At 33.9% G+C, this 26,708-nt stretch overlaps 1 long non-coding RNA gene and 2 pseudogenes across 1 annotated transcript; 2 read left to right on the plus strand and 1 right to left on the minus strand.

The window, feature by feature from the left end:
* The first annotated feature begins 7,397 nt into the window (after positions 1–7,397).
* On the plus strand, positions 7,398–11,023 carry LOC140828360 (fatty acyl-CoA reductase 2, chloroplastic-like; annotated as a pseudogene).
* A 210-nt stretch (positions 11,024–11,233) lies between these two features.
* Positions 11,234–20,403, minus strand: LOC140827089 (lipid phosphate phosphatase delta-like; annotated as a pseudogene).
* Positions 20,404–23,016: 2,613 nt separating this feature from the next.
* On the plus strand, positions 23,017–26,102 carry LOC140828361 (uncharacterized). Its single transcript, XR_012117166.1, has 4 exons — positions 23,017–23,213; positions 23,296–23,412; positions 24,562–25,422; positions 25,829–26,102. It is a non-coding gene; the product is annotated as an uncharacterized lncRNA (long non-coding RNA).
* Positions 26,103–26,708: the final 606 nt, after the last annotated feature.

Raw genomic sequence — 26,708 nt, forward strand, 5'->3', positions numbered from 1 at the left:
CGCGGGTGCGCTCATTACATGACCGCGGGTGCGCTATGCCTACTGATCCTCATCCAAAATTTCCCGAATCATGACCGCGGGTGCGCTTGGTTCTAGACCGCGGGTGCGGTGTCGGCACCGCGGGTGCGGTGATGCTTCGGCCTCACCTTTCAAAATTTCATAATTGCATGACCGCGGGTGCACTCCTGTTCTGGGCGCGGGTGCGGTCTTGCAAACCCTATTTTCTCATGTCTTTTCTTCCCTCATTGCATGTCATGCATTCTCATATCTTCCGAGTCTCACGTTAATGAAGACTAATAATCTTGGTTTATCAATTCTATACTTCTTGGGCATTACATTTCTCCCCCTCTTAGATCTGAGTTCGTCCTCGAACTCATAACAATCGATTCATAGATATCAGAAGAAATGTATACTAGAGTTTAATCAAAACTCAAATATCTGATTCCGGTCTGGAATAAGAATTCACTAAGTATAACGTCATAATACTTCTTCAATTCTTCTGACAGAATCAGTCTCGCATTACTGGCTATACACATCCGTATAAACCAATCTACAGCTCATCACCTATCAGTACCATCTGTTGTTATCTAATCTGTTTCTTCCCAAACAAAGGCATCTACCATCTTTAGCTTCAAATACCCATCGTCATCATCCGACACTGGGTTCTTAAATCTGTCCATTCTGAACTATCTTCATCTTCCTTTGAATTTTCTTCAAAAGAAATCTGTAATACTCATCATATACTGTCTTGTCTATAACTATCTCCTTACCTATCTGATAAGCTCATAGCTATTGTCACACAATGATAATAAATCATATTAATTAGTGCTAACATCCAGCACCAAAGCTGTATCCAAATCTTCCAATATCTGGATAACATATTCTAACTGCCTGTCAATCTGTGAAACGATCTAAGAAAGAGTTCATGATATATCCTGTCACGAATACAAACTCAAGCAAAATCACAATCTGACATAATCTACTATGACATTCCGATCTTTCTGACCACTTTTCTGACACCGATCTGTGTCATTTGTCATGTTTGTACATTATCTGGTACAAATCGATAGATATAGATTGAACAATCTGTCAATCTTAATCATATCATATTTCACAATTTGTAGAAAATGGCAATAATATCATTACGAAAGCCATAGAAATGCACTCCCATTTCTATTCAGAAACATACACATCTGTAATAATCTTCTGATTTCTGTCTTCATTTGTTGACAATTCGTACAATTCAGTACAATTTCTGCCAAAATTTCAGTACAAATCTGTCACAACTGACTTAATCTGTCTATATCAAAACTGTCTGTTCGAATATCATATATTCTCAGTCACAAACCTGACAACTGAAGTCACTACAGTGCATTTCTGACACTATCTGTGATATCTGATGCAAACTATTCGATATAAACTAAATCAGTTAATAACATAATTTAAAGAAGAAATACCTACCTGGTATTCGACTCTGACTCTCAATGTCAATTCTGTTATACAATTCTGAAACATTCTGACACATTCTGATCTCATTTCTGAACTGCTATAACTCTTGAAATTAACTCTGATACAATTGAACTGTATATAATCTTAACGGTCCATAACAATCTGTATCATAAACGAAGTCAAAACAACAGTAATATCAAATCAGAAACGAAATATCAATATCCTATACAGATCTAGTGAGTTCAATGAACTCATAAAACAAGGATTTCTGATAAATATCTTCATGTCATTCTGATCAACTGGTATATCTCATCTGCAAATAACATATGCTCCCAAAACAATATAAGATGTCTCAAATACTGATTTAGAGCAATTTTAATACTCAAGCAGATATCAAACAATAGTTGAACAAAATAATTTGTCAAATCAGACAAAATATATCTCTGACAATTCTGACATTTCTGAACTTTCTGGTCTTTCTGATATCGGTATCTTATCAGTCACTGATCGAAATCTCAACGGTATCGAAATCAATTTGTATACTAACTTCAGATAACGCATACTCTGAATACAATCTGTTTCAAGCAGGATTCTTATCTGAACAATTTCTGTATACAATCATTACAGTTCTCAGAATATTCAATACAATCTTCAAATATTCTATTCAGTCAATCAGATACTGCAAATATATCAAAATTTCATAGATATAATGAGCATAGAAGTCATCAGAATATCTCTGAATATACTGACACGTGCCAAAGAGTATCACAAAATCAGATGTACTCTTGGTCGGTACTCTTCTACTGATCTTTCAATTTATTCTGTATCATTCTGTACATTTAATATCATTCTGTACTGAATTCTAACATACAATCAATGTCTGATCTCAATTCAATTCTGAACTCTATCTTTCTAATATAATACACAAATCTGAAATCTTATCTGGCTAATATATGCCAACTCATACATCATTGACATATCTGTCAATGTTAGGCTCGATTTCAGTAGGTCTACTGAATACATAGGGATGCAATCTGCTCCTTTCTGTATTAATCGAGTCATATACAATACAGATATCAAAGGAATTCTAAATCTAGAATCCTTATCGTGGTATCTCCACTGATCAGTCATCTCTGATCTGACTCTTACCATTTCTGGAAAAATTCTCCAATATGTCTATACTTGTTCAGCATATACATACCAATAATGCGTTCAAATCAGGAACACAAGTACATCATAAGCTATTTCTATTTCATTCTCATCTTACTGTAGTATACAATATATACAGAAATCTCTGATATCAACACTTCCTCAACAAGCAAGGACATCAATACTACAGTACATACAAACTCAACAGATACAACATATCTCCATGCAACTCAGTCAAAGATATTCTTAACAAATGCATTAGTATATATCAATACATATGCAATAGATTCATAAAGAATAGTACCTGTTGTGAATTCTAGATCTGTGTTTTCAACTGAACTCTGTTCCCTACAATCGTCGGGAACGCTTCTGGGGACAGACTTTAGCAAAGTGTCCCGGCTGTCCACAAATATTGCATCTACCAGTCACTCCCTGGCATTTCTTGGTGGGATGTCTCCCTCCGCAAGTCCTGAAATATACTCCAGTATAACTCGGGCTAGAACCACTAGAGCTAGAGGAACCACTTCCCAACTTCTTGAATGCCTTCTTTCGAGCTTTCAGCAAATCTTGCTTCCCACTCGTACTACCGTGATCATATCGAAGAGGAGATTGCTGTGTCTGAAGTGGCTTCACACACAACCTTGTCAATTGTCTAATCAGACTCATCTCCGCTCTCTTTGCTCTACTCAAGATATCAGCAAAATGATAAGGTCGTTGCAAATTCATAAATGCAACTACCTCCGAATTCAACCCTCTGATGAACTGATTCACTACAGCTTCATCATTTCCAGCTAAATGAGGAGCAAAATGCAGTAGAGTAGAGAATTTAGCAATATATTGGTCAATATTCAGCTGCCATTGGCTCAAATTCTCAAACTCTAATTTCTTGTCCTCTCGGTACGAGGCTGAGAAAAATTTTCGATAGAATTCAGTTCTGAATATTTCCCACGACATCACTGTACCTCTCTGTGCCCACATTCTTCTACTGGTAATCCACCAACTCCTGGCGGCTTCTCGTAATTGATAAGGCACTATTTTAACTCTCTGTTCATTTGTACAATCAAGTAAATCGAACAGTATTTCTATATCATCAAACCAGTTCTGACAATCTTCACATGTCTCGGTACCCCTCAGAACCGGCGGCTGTAATAACTGAAACTCTTTCATCTTTTCTTCTAGCTGAGTTTCTGATGCATCTATCTGTTCAGACGAAGTACTACCCCTTTCTGGAACTCTCCGAGGCGGTATATCTGAATATCAAACAAATCAATGTACAATCTGTATAATCTGTCTCAGCCCTCCTCTGATCATATACCTCTGATTCAGACTCGGTTCTGATCCAGGCTTAGTAATTACATGCTGCAATCAACTCAGATACAAACAACATGTAATAGAGAAAACAGTAAATCATGCTAGCACCCATAATGTAATTCAACATTATAATAAATCTCATGCTAGCAATCACATGCAAAGAAGAAAATTCAATCTACCCCGCTCATTCTCTACTATCTCAGTCTAAAGGATCTATCAATTCTGACTATCTCAATCTAAAGGATCTATCGCTCTGATACCACCTGTTGTGGGGAGCCGGACGCTAATCATCTTCTTAATCATCGTTGGGATTTAATTATCAATTCTGATAAACAGGGTCTAAAATTTTTTTCTGTTTAAAATATAAATGCGGAAGGTAATGGAATCTAAATAATATACATCTCTGTATAACAACTACAATTCAGTAGAAAAGTACAATACTGTACAACCTAAGTCTGAGGTTTAGTTACTAAGTTCAAGTAATAAAACAAGTCTACAATAAGTCCGGAATCACCACGCTAACTCGTCTTCTCTTATTGTCTTCTTGACCCTGATCAAGTCCCACCTGTTGTCATGCACACATACAAAACAAGACAACAGCCGGATAACTCCGGTGAGAATAAATCCCAGTATAAAACATGGTAAGCATGTATATAAACAATCTAAATCATAAAACATGCTATCATACTGAAAGCAATAAACATGGGTTTCATATTCTATGAAACCACATATCTAAACACATGCAGTTCTAGTCAAATCATGTCTAGACTTGACTCAACTATAACTCTAGGGATCTCGGTGTGAATAAGACGTCAATGGCTGTCACCTACCCTCCCATTCGGGGTGACTGTACGTCTTATTCCTAGACTTCGGTCTGAGCTGTATCAACGACTGCAATAGGAGTCAGGGCTGCTCCTAAGCTGAGATACACCGAACATCTAGATATGTGACAATGGCTGTCAACGACTCTCCTATCTCAAATGCAATGTATAACAATCTGTAAACAAAGCATGCTCATTTCCAAAAGATTTGAATATAAAGTCTATAAACAAATCATAATCATATCAGAAGACAAACAATAATCAAGTATGTGATTTTATTGGGAAACTCAAATGAGATCTGATTTGAGTTATATCTTCCCAAATATCACATGAATTATACCTTTGTCGTCCCTGTCTGACGAAGACGATGACTTGTATTCAACTCTGTCCATAACAAATCTGAAATGACAATATCGAATACACTGTATCAGTGAATAACTCAATACACAATCTGTTCTGATCAATACTCAAATCGGTATACAATCTGATCAACATCTGAACAAGATACAATCTAATTCATGTCATCGACATTACAATACAATCTGAATAATTACGGGGTCTGATCAATCTCAATCAGTACTGAATCTGATCAATATCAATCTACTGATGTTTCGACGGCATAACAATACAATCTGAATAGCCCCGTCAATCTGAACATCACATACATAATACTGGAACTCATAATCTGTGTCAATACAATTCATAATCTGAATACTAACACAATTCTGAGATAGAATCTCAATCAATATCTTTCAAAAATCATCACAATTACAGAACCAGTCTATTCTTTAATCTGTCTTCAATTCTCTAATATCTACGGTAGTGGAAATACCATATCTGAATCACATGCAATTCTGGAAACATCATATTTTCAAAACATCTCAAAACGTAACAAAACTTACGTCCTTGTGTAGCTCGTGTCGAGAGGAACTCAAAACTGAAGTCGGATTTGAATTCTGATAGACGAATTTCTCACAATCGCAAGTTTTTGAAATGGAAACCTTTTAAAGAAAAGGGAAGAGGAACTTCACGATTTCATCTGATGAAATCGTGAAGAATCACCCCTATATATATATATATATATATATATATATATATATATATATATATATATATATATATATATATATATATATATATATATATATATATATATATCAACTGCATGTCAAACAAGTGGTCAATTCTTTGTTCTGCACGTTGCACTGCGGGTGCGCTCATTACATGACCGCGGGTGCGCTATGCCTACTGATCCTCATCCAAAATTTCCCGAAGCATGACCGCGGGTGCGCTTGGTTCTAGACCGCGGGTGCGGTGTCGGCACCGTGGGTGCGCTCTGGCTAACACCGCGGGTGCGGTGATGCTTCGGCCTCACCTTTCAAAATTTCATAATTACATGACCGCGGGTGCACTCCTGTTCTGGGCGCGGGTGCGGTCTTGCAAACCCTATTTTCTCATGTCTTTTCTTCCCTCATTGCATGTCATGCATTCTCATATCTTCCGAGTCTCACGTTAATGAAGACTAATAATCTTGGTTTATCAATTCTATACTTCTTGGGCATTACACTTTGTATGTTTGAAATAATTTTGTCTCAACTCTGATATAATTTCTGACTCAATTATAACATCAATTATATTTTTGATCACTTCATCAAAATTGGGGAATCCAAACTAAAATTTTAGGCTCTAGGGACTAAAAATCTTAATTTGAACTTGAATTAAGAATTCTTTTTCCTAATTTACCCAAATTTTATCAATTGGATAAAAAAATTAGTTGTATATTCGAATTGATAATTATTTATCATAATATAATTTTTAATTATATATGCTTTTTGAAAAAAAAAATTTGATCAATAAAATAAATTAAATAAACTTGAACTTAAAAATTATATCTAATTGAATTGATTAATCGTAATTGAACTTAAAAAAAAAATTAGGTTAAAAGTAAACTTGAATTTATAGTTTGATCATGTACTAACTTGTCAATTTATAAATAGTTGATATACCAATAAAATCAATTACAATAGTTTGTATATCAATTTATCAATAATTCGTAAACTAAAATGAAATTTACTCGTTCATGAATGAAAATTGTATGGGTTAGTGATTATCGGATTGGCAAACAAAGTTGTTGTGCAAGAAATGTCACAACACTGCATTATCATCAAATTAATACTTCCAAAACTTGCAAGTGAGTGTGTGTATATGCATATTGTATGTGTGTGTGTGTGTAGTTGAGGCAAGTGAGTATGTATATATATATTCAAGTTCGTCACACCCTTTATTCTGGTGTATTTTGTTGTTAGCTGACTAAGTTATGATTTATATTACCATATAAATTAAGTAAATAATAATCATTATATATTAGGATTCCTCCAAAATAGTCGTTTGTGAGTGTGTGTGTGTGAAGCATAGGGAGTGGCATCTTCCACTTTTAAAACCCCACAAAACTAACCATCTTTTTCTTTCTAATCTTAAATCAAACCAAACTCATATCTTATACAAACAAGCTTTAACTTGTTTTTGTATTAAAAAAATTTAAGGAACAAAAGAGATTAATGTTAAGCTAACTTCGCAAGCCAACAGTTATTGCACCTACCTCACAAAAAGCTTTGGGTTGTTTTGCATTATTCTTTTGTTTTATTCTTTTATATATCTCAGCGCACAATGGAGGCTTTGTCTCTTAGTCCTTCCATCCCCATTGCACTAAACAGTGCAGTGAAAGTCTCTAGCTATAGTAAAATTAAAAATAACAAGAGTATGGTAGTGTATTGTCAAACTGGCAATAATCATGCAAGGAAGTTCAGTGGGATTTCTTCTGTGTTTTCGCGGAAACGTCTTCATTGATAAGCTCGGATCATGGGGCAACGACTTTTATGGAAGCTGGTAGCCAGGTTTTAAGTCCAGATGAGAAGGATGTGGAAATGCATGATGATGGTATTGGCATTGTCAAGTTTCTTCAAGGGAAGTCCTTTTTTTATCACTGGTGCTACTGGATTTTTAGGTAAATGCATGATGATGGTAAATGCATGATGAATTAATATGTACTTGTCTTTTACACGTACAATTTCCAGTTATCATTGAGAAAATACTTAGGACAGCACCAGAGATCCATAGTATATTTGTCTTGATCAAGGCTAAGAACAAAGAGGCTGCTATTGGGAGACTGAAAATGAAGTATGCAAGTTCTTAAGCACCGATTTCTTTGTGTATATATTCCTTCAATTAAATTACACAAAAGTTAATGGCACTACATGTTCATATATCATCAATACGGGGCTTTTCAAGCGTCTGAAACAAACTCATGGAAAATCATATCTAGCTTTCATGCTGACCAAGTTGATTCCTGTGGTTGGAAGTGTTTGTGAATCGAATCTTGGTGTAGACGAGGAAGCGTCTGATTTGATGACCGAACATGTTGATGTAATAATAAATTCTGCAGCTAATACAACTTTTAATGGAAGGTAAATATATACTTACAAGCACTTATCTAGCCTTTTGTGTTTTCATCTAATGTCTACAAAGAAATTGGGTATTAATGCACCAAAAAAACGCATGCTTGAGTAAAAAGTTAGATGAATTTCAGGTATGATACAGCTCTTGACATTAACACTGGTAGACCTATTGCCTCACGAGTTTTGCTAGAAAATGTCAGAAACTTAAGCTCTTCCTGCAAATATCAACAGGCAAGTAGCATGTATTCATAGTATTTGCTGTCATGCAAACTTTTTAAATGACCGAATTTTCGTTGTTCTTGTATCTTTTTTTCTCGATCAAAGTTCTGACTGATTATGTAAGTCTTTAGGTTGGATTTTTTTGTTGGAATTTAGACGTAGATATGCTCGAATGTTCTATGTTTGATATAGATAATGTAACGTATCGTATTTTGAACATACTTCAAATTTGCGGAAAATAAAATTTTTTTTTAAATAAGAAATTATCATTCAAAATGTCAAATAATTAAAATGCTTGAACAAATACTTGAAATTGTAAACATGTAATAATTTAAAATTATGCAAAATAATTTTAAAATTAAATAAATAATTTAGCAATTTACATAAATGCACGAGTTTTATGTGTACTGATTTTGTGCGTTACAGATAGACTTAAATATGTCCATTCTTGAAGAAAGTTTATTTTCCTTTATGACAAGATCAGCTTATGTGAATGGACAAAGGCAAGGCAGAATCATGGAAAAGCCTTTCAGCTTAGGGGAAAGTATAGCAGGTGATCACATACACCACAAATTGAATGTGGAAGATGAAATAAAGCTGGTCTTGGAATCAAAACAAGTTCTTGGAGATGATGCAGAAATGCTTCAGAAAATGAAAGAACTAGGGATAGAAAGGTGATTAAACGACGGTCGAGTTATTTCTTTGATAAACATCTAGTTTTGTAGTTGCTTTCATATCGTAGTTTCAGTTTTGCTGTATCGTTTTCCTATTAAGATCATCAGAGCAAACAAATTTGGATGGCAAGATACATATGTTTTTACGAAGGCTATGGGAGAGATGATGATAAATAATCTAAGTGGAAAGTGGAAACATACCAGTTGTCATAATTCGACCAAGTGTCATCGAGAGCACTTACAAAGAACCATTCCCCGGGTGGATGAAGGGGAATAAGTATATATTTCAACAAAGATCATAACTTTATTTGGATTAAAAATAAGACAGCAATGATCTCTTCTCACCATGCAGGATGATGGATCCCATCATTCTTCACTATGGAAAGGGTCAGCTCACAGGTTTTCCGGTAGATCCAAGTGGAGTTCTTGACGTAGTAATTCTGATAATTATGTATATATATATGTGTGTGTGTGTTTCTGTATACTAATAATAGTAGACTTTGTAGTATATTCAGAGTGTTATATAACTAAAAGATGGAGATTAAAAGATCTGATATATCAAGGAATTGTTTCAGGTTCCAGCGGACATGGTTGTGAACGCAACCTTGGCAGCCTTGGTTAAGCATGGGGCGTCTGGAAAAGCAGAAACTAGCATATATCAGATTGCTTCATCTGTTGTGAACCCGCTAGTTTTCAGGGACCTGGCCAAACTACTATTCGAACACTTCAGTTCTCTGCCATTCATCGACTCAACAGGGGTCCCACTTCGTGTTCCACAAATGAAGCTATTCAGCTCCATGGATGACTTCTCCTCTCACCTTTGGAGGCATGCTATCGACCGAACTGGATTAGGGGCTTTTTCCAATCTTGATGGAAGTTATCTCAGAAACTTCAACTCATTTGCAGAAAAACAGTGGAGCATGCCAAAAATCTGGCTAATGTTAAGAAAAAAAGATAGCCTTTCTTCTTCACAGGTTTAGTTTATGACTACTGGACGAGCTCTCTTGTTACTCACCATGCAAACTCACGAAGCACACACACAAGAAAGTAAATTGCACGAGACAAAAGATTTACGTGGTTCGGCCTTGAATGACCTACATCCACGGGAAGAAAGACGAACAAATTCCTTTATTGAATCACTGGGGAGTAATCACAAATACAACGATCATGAATAGCACTCTAGAACATTTCTATCAAGCTTCTGCTCCTTGATGTCTCCTTCTGATGTGCTTTTTCTCTCATGAATTCTTCTGTGTATTTCTTGTGTTTTCTTTCAGCCGAGAGTTATCCCTGATAGACCACGAGCTGATCTGCGCTTTCTTTACTCCACAGCTTATCCAACTCCCACTGTAACGGCTCCTAACTCCCTCAACTAACTGAACTTATCCGGTTGGCCAAGTCTATGGTTTTAAACTCCTACTGACTTGTCTTGCGGCATTTTCTATTTTTGAGACACCCCAACCTTCTCTCAACAGCTAATATTTATGAACCCTATACATTCTATGGTGGAAGGTATATATTTTGGATCCAACTCTCTTTTCTGTATATGGTTGCCTTAACATGAAATACGTAACAGGTTTGACAATAGCAACACTAAAAGATCGATGACATTTATGTCTAAGGAAGAAAGACTGCAATTTGGGTTCGATGTGGAGAAAATAGATTGGAAAGATTACATTTCTGATGTTCATATTCCGGGGTTGAGAAGGCATGTGATGAAGGGTGGAGGTTTGAGCAGCTGAACATTTTTTTCTTCCAAATATATTATAAGCTCCTGCTTGTAATTTCCTGATACCGTTAGGCAAAAATAACAGTTGCTAGTGTATGGTGGCTGTGATAATATATATAAATTACAGTCACTATGTATGTACGTTTAAACGCATGTACTTTTTCTAATGAATCACCAATCCAGTGGACTGTACACTGTTAAATGAAAAGAACTCCCGTGTTTTTAATTGATCACCATTATTGATGACACATAGCACCAGCACCAGCACCAGCACCAGCACCAGCTGTAGTTGCGTTTCTTGCAAATCTTGTACCATACACAATACCAAGGAATTTTCAAGCACAAATGGCTCCAAAAACAGTCGTTTAACGATAAACCAAAGTTAGATATAGACATGGTTAAAAAATTCTAACGAAAATCTTATCCTTCCAAATTCTTAACTGCTTGGTCATGGCATTAACAGATATAAGAACTTCATCGTAGACATACATTTGTGCATGTTACAAGTAATGCACCCAAAAAAAAAAAAAAAAAGAATAGCTCGCTATACAAAAGCGTATGATACATGGTATCACAAGCCGAGGAAAGAAAATAGAGAAGGAACAAGGTCAACAACAGACCAAGCAAGACCAGAATACTGAATGAACCTTATGCCAGTATCAACATCAAATGAAGTCTGCTCGGTGAAAAAGAACAGTTTCTGGACACACCCTAATTGCTTAACTTCATCCAACTTCTTATTAGGAGACATCCCACCTTTTAAGGCAGGTAAATAGCTGGTTGACCTTATTTGAATTCCCAAAGCATTCGCAACAATGGGAAGAATCCATTTCGCAAGAGCCTTGCTGCAATACTTCATGAGAAGAATGGTTGGAATGCCCAAAAAAATCCTACCGACAACTGCGGGAACTGGCAGCTGAGGGAAAAATATCCGTGCAACATTTTCATGGTGAAACTGATGAAACGTTAGGTGGACCCCGATCACCTGAATAATACAATTGCCATCAATAATTGCGCTGGAGTAATATGTGGGATTATAAACCAAAATATACTGAAACTTCAGTAAGTATTTGAATAATGTGAAAGAAAACACAGCATAACACATCAGTCAAGTGGATAGACTGCAGAGACCTACATTTTTTACACAATATAGAGAGCTATAACTCTAATTCATTAAGCACATCGAGATAAATTGTAAGAAAATAAAATCATATCAAAGATAACATATTAATACTCTTAATGATACCAATTCAAGATTATATATTTTTTATTTCAAACACAATTACCATATAAACCCACGCGCGCGCGCGCGTGTGTGTGTGATACAAGGGAAAGGGGGGAAGGGGGGGGGGGGATATATGCATATGTAAATCAATGCAGTAATTTAGAAGCTAAAGTTGTATAAACAAGAAAATAGGATGTAAAAAGTGAAAAAAGAAGACATTAATGCAATGGAACACAGAAGGCAGTCAAATATATTGAATTCTACAGCAGCAAACATGCATAGAAATTAAACGGGAAAACAAATTGTTCACTTACAATTCCCAAGGAAACACCATTGAAGGCAGTGTGGAACTCAAAACTAGGGGTCGGACATTCAGGCGTTGGGTAGGCAAAGAGTAACAAGAAGCTAAGAGCGGCCCAAAATGATGCAACTGCAGACAAAAAAAAAACCAATTTATAGATCTCAACCAACATTAAAAAAAAAAAGGCACGCTAAGCATCACCATTGGGAATCTAGGTATGATTATACTTGTCATTTTTCCTAAAGGCCAAGATTCACATCAATTCCTACTATAACAACAATAATGGTGTTAATATATTTTTCAATGATAGAAAACAAAACAAAAACGAAAAAAAAGTCCACTCCAGGTTTTCTACCTCACTGACAAATGACCAGCTGTCAAATAGGATAGAAATGGAAATCACATTCTTGATATATCAGTGTTTCCAGTTAATGGTGTCAATCAAACTATAGATCAAATAGATAGTAAGGCATTCAAAATTAAAAAGATATTTTAGAATGTCTACGAGATCAACAAATCTTGGTTAAATGGATGGTAAAACTAATGCAAGGTGCAGATCAACAATGTAAATCAGGTATGATTCCCACTTGATACACAAACCTGTGCCATGTAACTTCAAGAATCCATCACAAACAAATCTAAAGAAACTTCAATGGTTCAGTCACATAATTGCGATTTCTTAGAGGTAGTGCTTGAAATTACATAAATTTACTGAAGAGGAACCAATAGAGGTGCTAGTAACAAGGTAGTTGGGGAGAGACTGAGATTAAAGATATCCATGAGCTAATCTAGTTGATCAAATGGCACCTGGGGAACAAGCGCATCAAGTAACCCAAAATCCAACATACCTAATAATCAAGGCTCCTGTAACAAATAGCTTAACGCCAAGACAAAAACTGTTTACTCTGATCAATCAGTCCAATTCTCAAATTTAGCATACAATTACGTGAGAGCCAAATGATAAGAGCTCCCCTAGTTAAAAAAATTGCTTAAGCAAAGTGGCCTCCGATTTGACACTTGAAGCACCGGATTAAGCATGCACTTTAAATAAACCAATTGAAAAGGTGACAAAACAAGGAAGGTCTACGACATGATTAGGTAGGTCTATCTAAAACACATCATGCAAGGCTCACATGCCATTCCACATTTTTGGGCATTAAAACATGAAGGCAAAAGGCAATCAGCTCTTGGTCTTTGAACTGATAACATTTTTTACATACATATGCATTCTCATATCCTCTGATATGAAACAGTTTTGTTTTTCTTAATCTCATGTTCAAGGGTAGCCAAGAACCGACCCTTAGCATGTCGATATTCTTAATTGGTGTGAGAATGGAAACATAACTCCGCAATTACCAACTGGATAACTGGTAGGATCTATCTCACTTCTGCATCACCATAAATCTATATCTATATACCCACAAAAATGTGGATAAAAACAATGTTTTTCAATTGTGAATTGGCAAAACTAGCCTTCCATCAACACTTTGACGTGTAAAACATAAGCCATCACATGGATTATTTGATCAATTTATTTGTGTTAGGGACATATATGGAAAAACAATATATCATTGCCATTAATCATCTTTTAGTTATATCATTATCATTAGATATCCCTTAATTTCAAAAAGAAAAATCACCCATTATAATAATGATTAAGAAAACGTTTATTTCAGATAACTAACTTAGGATAGGAATTATGTTAGTTATTTATAAGTTTAGGTGACGTGCTGCAAACATAAAAACACAATAAGTGGTAAAATTCAGCAAACCAGTGAAATCAGCAGGAGAATCGTTCAGCCGAGCGCTTATTTCAGAAGACTTCATGTAAGCCTGCCGATTTCAGTTTGGGAAGCCTTCGCTGAAATTTGACTTAATATTGCTTAAGGCCCTATTGAATCTTGATCCCAGTTGAACTCTAAATTTTTCATATATGAACAAACTCAATCATCAGCAAATCATATGATTCAGATAATGTTTTGGATATAAAGAAAAATTTATTATGACAGTTTGATATCAATATTCCAATCATTTAATGTTGTGTTCTATTTTGGGAAGAAGACAAATGACATCAGACATGGAGTCCTATTTATGTTATGGCTTTAGTACGACCGATTTATAGCCGTTGAAATCTGAATGTTGCATTATCTCTATATAAGGCCATTTCAAGACACATGATATACTCTACATGCACACATTCATTACATGCCTGAGATTTTTTGAGTAATCAAATCTCTGCTAAAATATTATCAAGCACACACGCTCCAAGTCTTGTCCGATCATTTAAAGGATCTTCTGCGTTGATTTTGTACTCACCAGTGTATCAATTTTTATCTATTCGAAGTGTGAGTATTTGTAACTGACAGAAATATTTTTCTGTGCGTATTTTGTTCAAACATGTTTAAGTTGTGTACTAAGAGTTTCAGCAAAGCAGTTGATAAGTCCTCCTGAAATGGGCAATTGCAATATCTGTAATTATCAAAGTTTTTTAATGGAATCTTTATGAAGATGCATAAAATATTTATCCTTCGAACTTCAATAAACAGTTCTCTGCGTTATTTCTTTTCAGCATTTTCATTACGGCCGTCTACTGATTTCTTTATCTGCTGATTTTGACAAAGCATTTGGTTCACGAAGTATAGTAGGATTTTTTCCGCACCGATTATCCAAGTTCTCAGCTGCACTTGGAAGATTAAGATTTGATTTTGTCTGCTACCAGTTGTGATCCCCGAAGTATTTTTGAAGAAAATTTCATAAGGTGGTTATTCACACACTCTAAACACATTCACCGGTCCTAACAAATTATAATAATAATATAAACTATAGATTAATATAAAATAATACCTTTTGCGCTTATTTCCACTAAGCGTGCGCTTCAAGCCCCAGACACCTGATCGTTTTTTAACTTTTTTTTCACCTCGCGCTTTTGACAACTATGGTAATTACATATTAGATTTAATATTATTATTTACAATTAGAATAAAGTGAATGTTGAAAGAAGTGAATGAATAAAAGTGATTAAAAAATGAATCGGATGAATAAATAAATTAATTAAGATATAAAACATGAAATTAAATAAAATTAAAATTGAATGAAGGAGTCATAGAAAAGTTTGTAGTGTGAGAATAAATCATGAAATAAAATAAGAAATTGATAATTATGTAACGGAAAAGATGTGATTGGATGAAATCAATAGGAACTTTCTTTATAGTGGGAATGAATTATTAATCAGTTATATTTGTAATTAGAATATGAATTATACAATGCTATTTTTTTTTTTTTAATTGCATGCTAAAATTAATACATTATATAAAAATCAAGCTATATGGGAATGAACTAGTAGATCAATTATGTTAATAAATAATGTATAAATAAAACAAACAACGATATTTTAAAATGCTAATATAAACATAATCAAATTATTCGCATTGCTTTATTTTATATTCTAATTAGGAGAAAAAAATACTGTTGTACATGATTTAGGTGATTTATATATTTTGTAAGAAATAATTGGCCTTTTTTAATCAAACAAAAATATAAAGAAATTAATAATAATAAAGTAATAAAATTTCTAATAATCTTTATAAATAAAAAATATACAATTAAAAGAAAAATATTATTTGATAAATGCTAGGAATCAACTATTATAATTAATATAATTACAATTTCCACCCTTATTATTATTATATTAGGAACAAATGCACAAGCACTACGTGTATAATATAATGAATATATCATATTTATAAGATGAGTAAATTAGGGATTCCATTTATTATTTTTTTTTTTTGCGCAAAAGGGGTTAGTCCTCATAAATCAAATTTAAAACAAGAAAAAATAGCATTTCAAAATAATAATATTAATATATAATACAACAAGAGAAAAATATGGATGGAAAGCAGTGTTTAAAAAATTTGAATTAGCAAAACTAGCCCTTCATATGTGTAAAGCATAAGATATCACATGGATTTTTTTTTTATATGATAGGGAGATATATGGAAAACCAACTTCTGAAATTAATATTGCTCCAAAAGGTGAAATCGCTCACCTTAGGTGCCCCTCACCCCCCGGCCCGACAGGAATGTGAGAGGAGATAAATCATGGTGACTCAGCCAACCAGCAGCAGCTAGACCTTATGCTAACTTCATAAGCTCCACTTTATACCTATGACTTACATGTCATGTAATTTTAACTAAATACATTGACTACTTGATATAACTTACATTCCAAAAAACAAAGAAATAAACATACTCAAATAAAGCCAATTGTATAATTTATTAGGTTATTGTAACTTCCAATTTTATAAACTTAATTTCTAATTTTTAAAATTCTATAACACCAATATTTCAATATTACTAAAGGATTATTAATAATTTGGCTAATAAGTTGACCTAGAATAAGGGTCGGCCTTAAGTTTTTATTCGTCAACTCAGTTGCAATAAGATGAATATAAATCAATAACATTATGACATAATTTAAAAGGTATATCTGTCACTTAATCACAAGGAAATGAAGAGTGGAAACAAACTATATAATTAGTATGTTAACGTTTGAATATTTCTTAGGATTGAAAAGGTAGACTTTCATGCTTAATATTACTAAATACTAAGAGTTGTACTTAGTATTTTTAAATCTCTAACTCAGGTTAATTAATTATGTTTCAGTACTTAATATCATGATTATAAATTTTTTATTTATTTAATTGGTTGATAAACATTTATTTTTTTTATTGCGATTGATAAATTTTTATTTAATAAACAAAAAGAGGAGAATGAGTAAGAACAAGTCTATAAAAAGTTTACTAAAAAAGTGAAAGAATATATTAATAGCAAAAATTGGAAGGTGAAGTATTACCTTGTGAAAAGTGAAAATGCTATAATATCATATACTAACAGACAAATGAATAATCAATTATTATAAAGTTGATGTTTATAAGGAGTGAAAATAGATAAAATAAATAGCATAATTAAATTAAATTATAATTTAAGTTTACGAAGTTTATAACACTATTTTTGTTATTAGTTTTATTTTTTGTTGGAATATCTAATTAATTAATTTGTGCCATATAAAATATGGGTTCACGTGCGAACGCACGTGCTGCCCACCTTCCATTTCAGTACCTCAATATTCTTCTTGCATCTAGGAAGCTGTGCACCTCAAGATTATAGCCTACTTGTGGATGCGATTAGGGCTAAAATTAGCTCTTGGCCAAGATACTCACTATCATATGTCGGGAAGATCGAATTGATCCGATCGGTGCCTCAAGGGATGGAATGCTTCTAGTTATCTATTCTACCACTTCCTTCTGATATCGTGGTCGTGGATGACATTTACAAGATTCGTAGAAAGTTTGTGTGGCCCTCGAAGCACCCCCCTATCTCGTGGAACATGTTTGTAGACCAATGAAAGATGGGGGCACAGGGCTCAAAAATTTATATGCTTGAACAATGCTTTGATTGCAAAAACATTATGGAAGATTCATATGAAGAAGGATAGCCTGTGGATGAATAAGATCCATGTACGGTTTGGTAGTGTTTGGGAATGAAATTGGAACAAATATGAGTCTCCTTTGATTATAAGAATTCTGAGAATTCGAGATGTTATACTTAGACGACCCTCGGCTGAGAGTGCAGGGATGCTGCTTGAGAGTTGGTTCAGATATCACTGTGGTCTTGCTCGAGCTTATAAAATCTTTGTTCAAAGAGAACGGCGATGGCGATGGAAACCTATAATTTGGAAATATTGCATACTCCTCAAGCATCGTTTTGACATGTGGTTGTTTGCACATGGTAAAATCCTAACTAAAGATAATAGACAAAGCTATATTGAGAATAAGATGTGTGTACTTTGTAATAACAGTGAGGAATCAGCTGGTCATCTCTTCCTTGTTTGTGATGTGTCAAAGAGAACCTGGAATGGCATCAAAGAATGGCTAGACAAACGTAAAATCACGGGATCTGCAACATCAGCTCTAAAAGCTTTGCGAGGTGTCTATAAGGTAATTCTGCATTGTCCGAGTTGAGATGTATCGCAGTGGCAGAATATGTCTACAACATTTGAAATGCACACAATCGAGATATTTTCTAAGAAGAAATGTTGTGCCCCGAGGATATCATTAAGAAAATCAAGATCCTTGCTCTTCGATGTTCACCAAGTCATCTAGATATAGACTCTTGATTGTATTATTATTATTATTATTTATGTTGTGCGTGGATATGATCATCTTTGTATGTTTCTAAAATCGGGGTATGTCCCGTGAAGTTACTTGTACAAAACTCATTTTACCTTATTTTAATGAATGTCATTCGTTAAAAAATTAAAAAATTCTAACAGCAATGGATTCTGTAAAACCAAGTCTGAATGAAGATTTTAAAAAAATCATCACCATTCTTTAGCTTCTCTAAACAATTGACACTGATTCCCAACAATTATGACAAGACAACAGCGTGGTAGAAATTATGACTCATAAATGGCGAATTAAGATGAATGTCAGAAGACGGAAGGGGATGATAATCCTTACCATTTGGACCCGAGACTATGAAATTATCCAAGTATTCAGAAATAGAGAGCCAGATTGCCAGGATCACCAATCACATAGCTAGACCAACAATAACATCAATCAAGCTATGCATTCCCAGGTATATCCTTCCTGAAAATATAGAAACCTTAGATCAGGATATAAAGGACAAGAATAAGAAACCATTAAAATTCTGAAACATAATACTTGCCCAAGCCTATGAGTCCCACAAGCAGACAAACCATGCTGAATCCCATTACAGCAGTGTAGACATTATAACCAGAGTAGGACAGAATGTAATGAAACAGATACCTGCGCTGCCCAAAAGAGAAACTCAAGAAGATTAGATGGATTGGGAAACTGAAGCATTTCAATAACACGGAGAGCAATATCAATTTTCTCACAACAACAAATACTAACATAAAAGTTTTTTGGCACGTGGCGAGCAAACATAACAAAGGATACTGCCTCTTGAGTAGGCCTTAAATAACATGAGTTGGAATGCAAGAAAACCTTCGTACCCTGACAAGCAAACGGTATTAAGAGTGTGCGAAGAAGGTAATCCGTATTCCATGGCATTCTCTTCCTCGTCTTTGGTCGCTGTTAATCTCCTAACAAGCGAAGAACTAGGTCTAAGTGCCGATACTACATCCTATCAGCCATGATCATAAAAAAGCATAAAATAATACGCTACAAAATAGATGATCGCGTTGCCGTTATAAGTTGGCATATATATAATCCGATGAAAAGTATGGCAAGAAACTTACCTTTGTGCAGTTTCCGATGTAATCGCAAAAGGCCATCAAAAGAGTCATCTGCCTAGCCAATTTGCAATGCCCAGTCTAAAAGACAAGGAAAAACTTCAAAAACAAACACCTATTCCAAGAATGCAATTTTCAAATTCAGCCAAATCTTTGCCCATTTGAAATACAAAACAGAATCAAAAACAGAAAATGCACATGTAATAAAGGATAAACGAGAGCATACCCAGAAAACGAGAGGAAGAAAAGCAGTGTAAAAAGGCACAGAAACAACACAAGACATCCCGGAAAACAAGGCATCCAAATACGTATTCTGGTATTTCTGCAAAACCCAAAGAAGTAGCCCATGAAAAAGCCAAAACAAAATAAAAAAGAAAAAAAATCACACCCCAACAAACCTACCTGGATCCGGAGAATAATTGGAGTGCCAGAAACGACACATTGCAAAACCCATGGCTGTGTTAAAGATCTGATCTTTCCAGTCAAATTTAAAATCGAAGAAACCACAATCCACAATGCTATCCCACATAGAATAGTCACTTGCCACCCTGTGATGCTTTCCATCGCCTTCTAATGTAACCTATCCCTCTCTTTCTCTCTGTCCTCTTCTTCCCCCTTAATAAACTCTTTCCAGAAATTATCTTACTCTGTCCCTCGCAAAGAAACAGAGGGAAGACAGAAAAGAAAATAATGACAATAACAGAAAAATAAAAGCTGGAGAAAGTTCCAAGACACGAAAATACTGTACGCTGGCAAGATTTGGATCAAAACCCCCCTCGACTCAAGGGGTAAATCTAGGTGGCGTTGAAAAGTCAAAGGGAGAACCACCACCACCCAGCCGTCGGCTTCTTGACCAGTAAAAAAAGGCTATTTTTCACTCGTGGCTGGGTAGAATGATTGGTTCAAAATAATTACTGCATGATAAAAATGGAACCAACACGAGCTAATTTTTCACCTATTGTTAATCGTTTAGATTCAAGAAAATTGTGATATTTTGTCTTAGAATTTGGCCATAATCAATCTAAAGTAGCCTGAAAAATTAACTCTTTCGGTAATGTAAGATTTTTTTTTATCATCTACATCGGATGCATCAGTATTTGACAATTCCACGTTAGTATTTTCTGATATCAAATCAGTATGTTTTAGCGTCATGTTATTATTCTAGTAAAAATAGACTAAAAAACAAATAATTTATAAGTTACATGACCAAAAATATTATTATTTCAAATTAGCTTAGTGTGTTGTTTTGCATGGACAAAAAACTAAACAGACATAAAGGGATGGATTTGCCTGTGTGTTGGGAAGTGATAATGATTATAAAATTGTTAAAATTGTAAAAAAATTAAAAATTTTGAATTTGAATAAATTTTCAATTTATAGTCTTGTTAAAATTGTGAAAAAATTATAAAACTTTTGAATTTGAATAAATTTTCAATTTATGACTATATATATAATTATCATCCTTATTTTTTATTTATTTTACTAATTATTTATTTGTTAACTCATCGAACAAACGAACATGTTTTAATTGATTTTACTAATTATTTACAATAATCCGTCTTTTTGTCATAATTTCAATCAGTGTCTTAAACCTTATATTTTCAGCATCCAATCGAACATGTTATTATTTATAACTATATTAATCCAACCTAATACAATACTATTTTTAATTAATATTCGCTACCACATGTAATCATTTCAATAGTCAATATAATTTGCATATTTATAATGAATGGGTTTCATGTGAGATCGTCTCACGGATCATAATCTGTAAGACGGGTCAACCCTACCCATATTCACAATAAAAAATAATACTCTTAGCATAAAAAGTAATATTTTTTCATAAGTGACCCAAATAAGAGATCTGTCTCACAAATACGACTCGTGAAACCGTCTCACACAAGTTTTTGCCATTTATAATTCATCGCGAGTAGCCAAAATTGAATTTACTAAACAAGTTATATTCTCTTTTTTAAAAATAAAAAAATAAAAACATGTCAAAAAAATACAAAATTATATATTATTCAAACTTTCCAAGAGCCACTCATCTCAAAATTGGTTTAGGTCAAACAAGCTTAAATTTTAAGTTTCTAAGTCATGAATTTCTGAAAAGAAAATGAACCTTATTAGTATGAGCGGTACTTATAAATTATTTTAAGTTTTATTTCTCTATTCTGATGTGCAGGCCTATAGATGTTTATTAGCGGGTCAATCATCACGATTTGATTGTTTAGCTCAATCTACGCTTCCAGATCACATTACATGATTATTTACAAGCGAGCAATGTTAAGGGTTTAGGTTCAACGTCCAGATCACACAACATAACGTTACAAGTCCATATCATACAACATGAGACTTACAAGCAAGTGGTCCAAGTTGCACGTCCAAATCACACATCAATACGATTTACAAGCGAGCAAAGTTATGGACTTAGCCACTTAGGTGCAACGTCTAGATCACACAACATGACGATTTACGCAAAACTCAAACTATATGTTCAGATCATACAACAAAATGACTAACAAGCGAGCAATGTTAAAAACAAGTCTTTCACATAAACACTAATATCATATAAATATATTATTATATAATAAGTAAAGGTGATTCAAAGACAAAAAAGTCAAAGGACCAATTCATCTTTGTTTTTTAAATTTTTTCAAAAATTAAAATATTTTTTTAGATATTTATATATAGTGTATGGAAGCCCTATACTTTTGGATATATATCAAGAACTATATTTATAAAAGTTGTTCATGTATATAACTATCATAATGGGTAGATAACATATGAACATAATCAACACGCTTTGAGATTTTGGGGTTTCCCGACCCTTATAATTAATTATACCAACATTTCAACTTTCCCAATAAAAACCAATTCAACTCATCAATTCTGGATTGTTGGGTTGAATAATTTAAATATTTTTTTTGTGGGTAGGGAAAATGAATTTTTTCCACTAATTTGTCTAATTTTATATTTTTATCAATTAAGTTTTCAACATTTAGTTTTTGTATACTAACTTTAATATTCGAAATTTGGTGAAATTGTCGACTTGTCATTCGACAAGACAACAATTTTTATTGCTACATTAGTGTTTACGATGTCAATTCAACAATTTTCGATATAACGTCAGTATTTTTCAATATTGTAAAGTCCTGTAAATTAATTATCCAATAATTTGATATAATTAAAATAATTATGGAGTTGATAAATTATTATAATTATTTATGTCATATAAATTTAGTAAGTATTTTAGAGTTAATTTAAATAATATAAAATACATCCATAGTTTAAATTACAAATGAGAGGCTGAGAGCCAAATAGATACAAAATCGAGATAAATTGACACAATTACTATTTTAATTAGTAATTTATTTTAAATACAATACAAATATGCGTACATGCGTTTCTATTCCAAATAAAGAAAGAAGATAAAATTGATACCCTTTCCCCAACCAAACTCGTCGGCCACCTTCTGCTCGTCATGGAAGCCGCCGCGCTGCTCAAAAACTGGACCACGACTACCGTGAGCTGCAGCTGAAGACCAAACAGCCAAAAACGACTTGAAGCGAGCTGGTTGTACGCGAGCTCTTGATTCAATTTAGGTGAGAGTTTGGTTCGTTTTCTTAGGTATTTTATGACCTTTTGAGTGTTTAATTGAAGCACTATTCCTCCCTTGTGTTTCAGCCGACTTTCAGCCGAGTTCAGAGCTTCTCCGGCAAGTTTTAGGCGAGCTCTAGCCTCTGCACCACCGTGAGGCCACCGGCTACCGCTATTGTCCATTTACTACCTTCTATTCTAGAGGTATATTGAGCTTCATTCCGATCCCTATTCGTTCAAGTGTAGGCTTCCGATTTCGGGGGAAGGAAATCGTCCCTCCGATTTAATTCATTTTTGTTGATTAAAATGTGTTATATTGACTTGGGTTTATATTATAGATTCGATCATTGGGACGTGTTTGAGGTATAATCTCAGACCCTGAGAATTAATATTGAATTAAATTGTGTGATTATTTTGGGAATTATGGTTATTTCTTTATTATCGGAGTTGTTAGAATTTATTAGAGCTATAATTAGTTGACTAAAATCGTATTATTTGAAAGTTGGAAATTTAAACGAAATGTTGAATTAGTTGTTGATTTTAGTCAAATATTGAATTCGATAAGTGATTTTCGGTATTATTGGAAATAAAAAGTGTTTTGATGAAATTTTGAGAATATTGAGATGAATTTTTATAATTAAATAGTTAAGTTGGATTTTTAGTAAATAAATTCAACTTCAGTAGTTTTTGGAAATAAGTTAGATTATTTTAGCTTTCTTGGTGAATTGTGGAATTATTCGGCATGTTATACTATTTGTTAGGCTGAGGAGACCAAAGTTGAGCTTGTTGTGGTTCAAATTTGGTTTAGCTATGTTACAGTTCAACAAAATATAACAATAATATATAAATGATGTTTTAAAACATATTTATATATTGTTATGGATTATTAATGTTATTATGTGGATTATATGAGTTATTAAATGTCTTGTTGATTATATGCTCCTGTATTTGATATATTTATGACATTTAGAATTAGACATGATATTATGAAATACATGTCGAGTCCTATCATTTTTGTTACTCATTTCTACTGTGCATTGTATTCATGGCACGCGAGACTATTATTTCAGAATCAGTTGGAGACTTTCGAGATTAGTCATCCACGAGACAAAAAAATGATTGTCTATATTTTAATACATTTTCTGTGCGATATGCTCTTGAAATCTTGACATTATATTTGTTTGTTATTGTGCCTTCATGTTGTATCGTTATCAGCTGCATGGAGCATGATTTTTTTATTATATGTTCATGCATGATTTATGATGCTTGTTGTTGTTTTTGTTGTTTAATTGTTTCTTATCAGAATCCTAACATCAGTATTTTATACTGGGGGACTACTGTGGTTGCTGTTAGGCACCATGGTCGATCACTCGAGTAGTTTTGCAGCATCAGGCTAAAGGTCAGCCGGTGGAGCTCTCGAGTGAGATATGTGATTGCTTGGTTGTCAGAGTTGAAGTCTCGAAATTAGTCCATTTATATTTATATTGGAGTCTTTTCAATTTTATGTCAGAGACTATTTACTGGGGAGATGACCCGTGCATCTGTATGATTATTTAGAGTTACCATGATGGCTTGGATTTAGTTTATGTTTTTTTTAGCCTTGCCGGCTCTATTTGAATGTTGCATGTAAATTGTTGATTTGTGTCTGATTGAAACTTATGTGATTGTTTATGAATATAACAGGGTCGTTCTTGAGTACTTTTTTTTTCATGTGTTTAAAATTTTTGGTTTATCATATTTACGGAGAGGTCATTCCAAAATTTTTACAGGTCCTGAGATCCTTTTTAAAGAATTTTAAACCATTTTCCGCTTTTAAATTAATTAATATTGTTTCAAAATTAATTGTAATTATAATATTTGGACCTCACATCATGGTATCAGAGCATAAACTGAGATACGCTCGAACTCAAGTCTAAGACACTCGAGTCTTGGCACTAAAATGCTCATTGCACTTGTGCATGCTACTTGTCAAAATGAGTATGTGTTTATATGCTTTGTTTATTTCCGTTCTAACTAGTATTTGTTATATTTTATAGAATGAAAAAAGAAAGTGAAACCTCGGCTGGTAGGAGTAGTGGTCGAGGTCATGGACGTGGTAGACCTCGTACTCGTGTTGATGATGATAACGTTACCCAGTGTTGATCAGATAGAGAAACTTAAAGATGGATGAGTTAATTACCCATTTCCATACCATGCATCCACCTTGTTATAGTGGTAATGAAGAAGCCAAAAAATATGAGTTGTAGATTTTTGAAATTGAGGATCTTTTTTATTTGATCGAGTATCCACAAAAATGTCGTCTGAAGTTAGCCTTTCATAAGTTAAGGGACCCTGTTAAGATATGACGGTCTACTATTTTGATGACTCTAAATGCTCAGGTGATTGTTTCATCTTGGAATATCTTTAATTTGAAATTTCGGGAGGGTTATTGTCCACCGTCATTCTATAGTTGTATGGCTTCCAAATTCAATAATCTGAAATAGGAAGACAAGTCTGTTGAGGAATATGTTGATACTTTCTATGCTATGTTAATGTATGTTCCTCATGTTGTTAGTCAGGTAGCTGTTGTTGAGAAGTTTGTTGAAGGATTTAATGATCGTTTGCAACCTTTTGTCTCTAGTGGAAACCAATGATTATCACGATGCAGTGGAATTAGCCAAGAGAGCCGAGGCTAGTCCGAGAATAAGTGTAATTGAGTTCCTATTCAACACCAACAGTCTGGGAAGTAACATTCAGTCCATCTGGCTCTGCATCACTTCACCCAGAGATGAGCAATTTAAGAAATCTGGTTCTAGCTCTTTGAGTTTTGGGAATCGTAGTGGACAACGTTTGACTATACCATATTGTGAACATTACGGTAATAAATGTGCTGGAGTACAATAGGTTTGCAATAATTGTGGCAGACATGATCACTTTGCGTGAGTTTTTCCTAGTCAGACCAAGAACAAATTTCAAGCAATTTAGAGAATACATGGTAATACAGTTTCAACACCATCCCACTGTTCACAGCAGTCTAGTCGCCCTTTGCATCAGTTCAGAGGATGGGTTGATAGAATTTCAGAGGACATGGTAATAGAATTTCCGCACCATGTCTTATTTACGAAAATGTCGTGTCGAAATTTTTAATGGTCCTGAGGTCTATTTTCAAGTATTTTAAACCATTTTTCGCTTCGATTTTAAATTAATCTTGGTTGTTTGATAATTATTTGTAACTATAATAGCTTAACCTACTGATGTCATGTAAACATTTTTTGGTGCGATATCAACAATTCTGTCGCCACATAAACAATTATACCAAAGTACTAAAAAATGTAATAAAACCAAAATTTAAAAATTTAGTAAATCAAAACATCAAGTTAGTGGAAAAATAACTATTTTTCTAATGTCATGGTTAGTAAAGGACATCCACATTAGTATTCAAACTAATAGATTTGAACACCAAATCAATATGAGTCTACATCAGCTCGGCGTTCAAACTTATTTTTTTTTCATAGCCCATT

Source organism: Primulina eburnea, chromosome 3, assembly GCF_022965805.1.
Source record: "Primulina eburnea isolate SZY01 chromosome 3, ASM2296580v1, whole genome shotgun sequence".
Taxonomy (NCBI): Eukaryota; Viridiplantae; Streptophyta; class Magnoliopsida; order Lamiales; family Gesneriaceae; genus Primulina; species Primulina eburnea.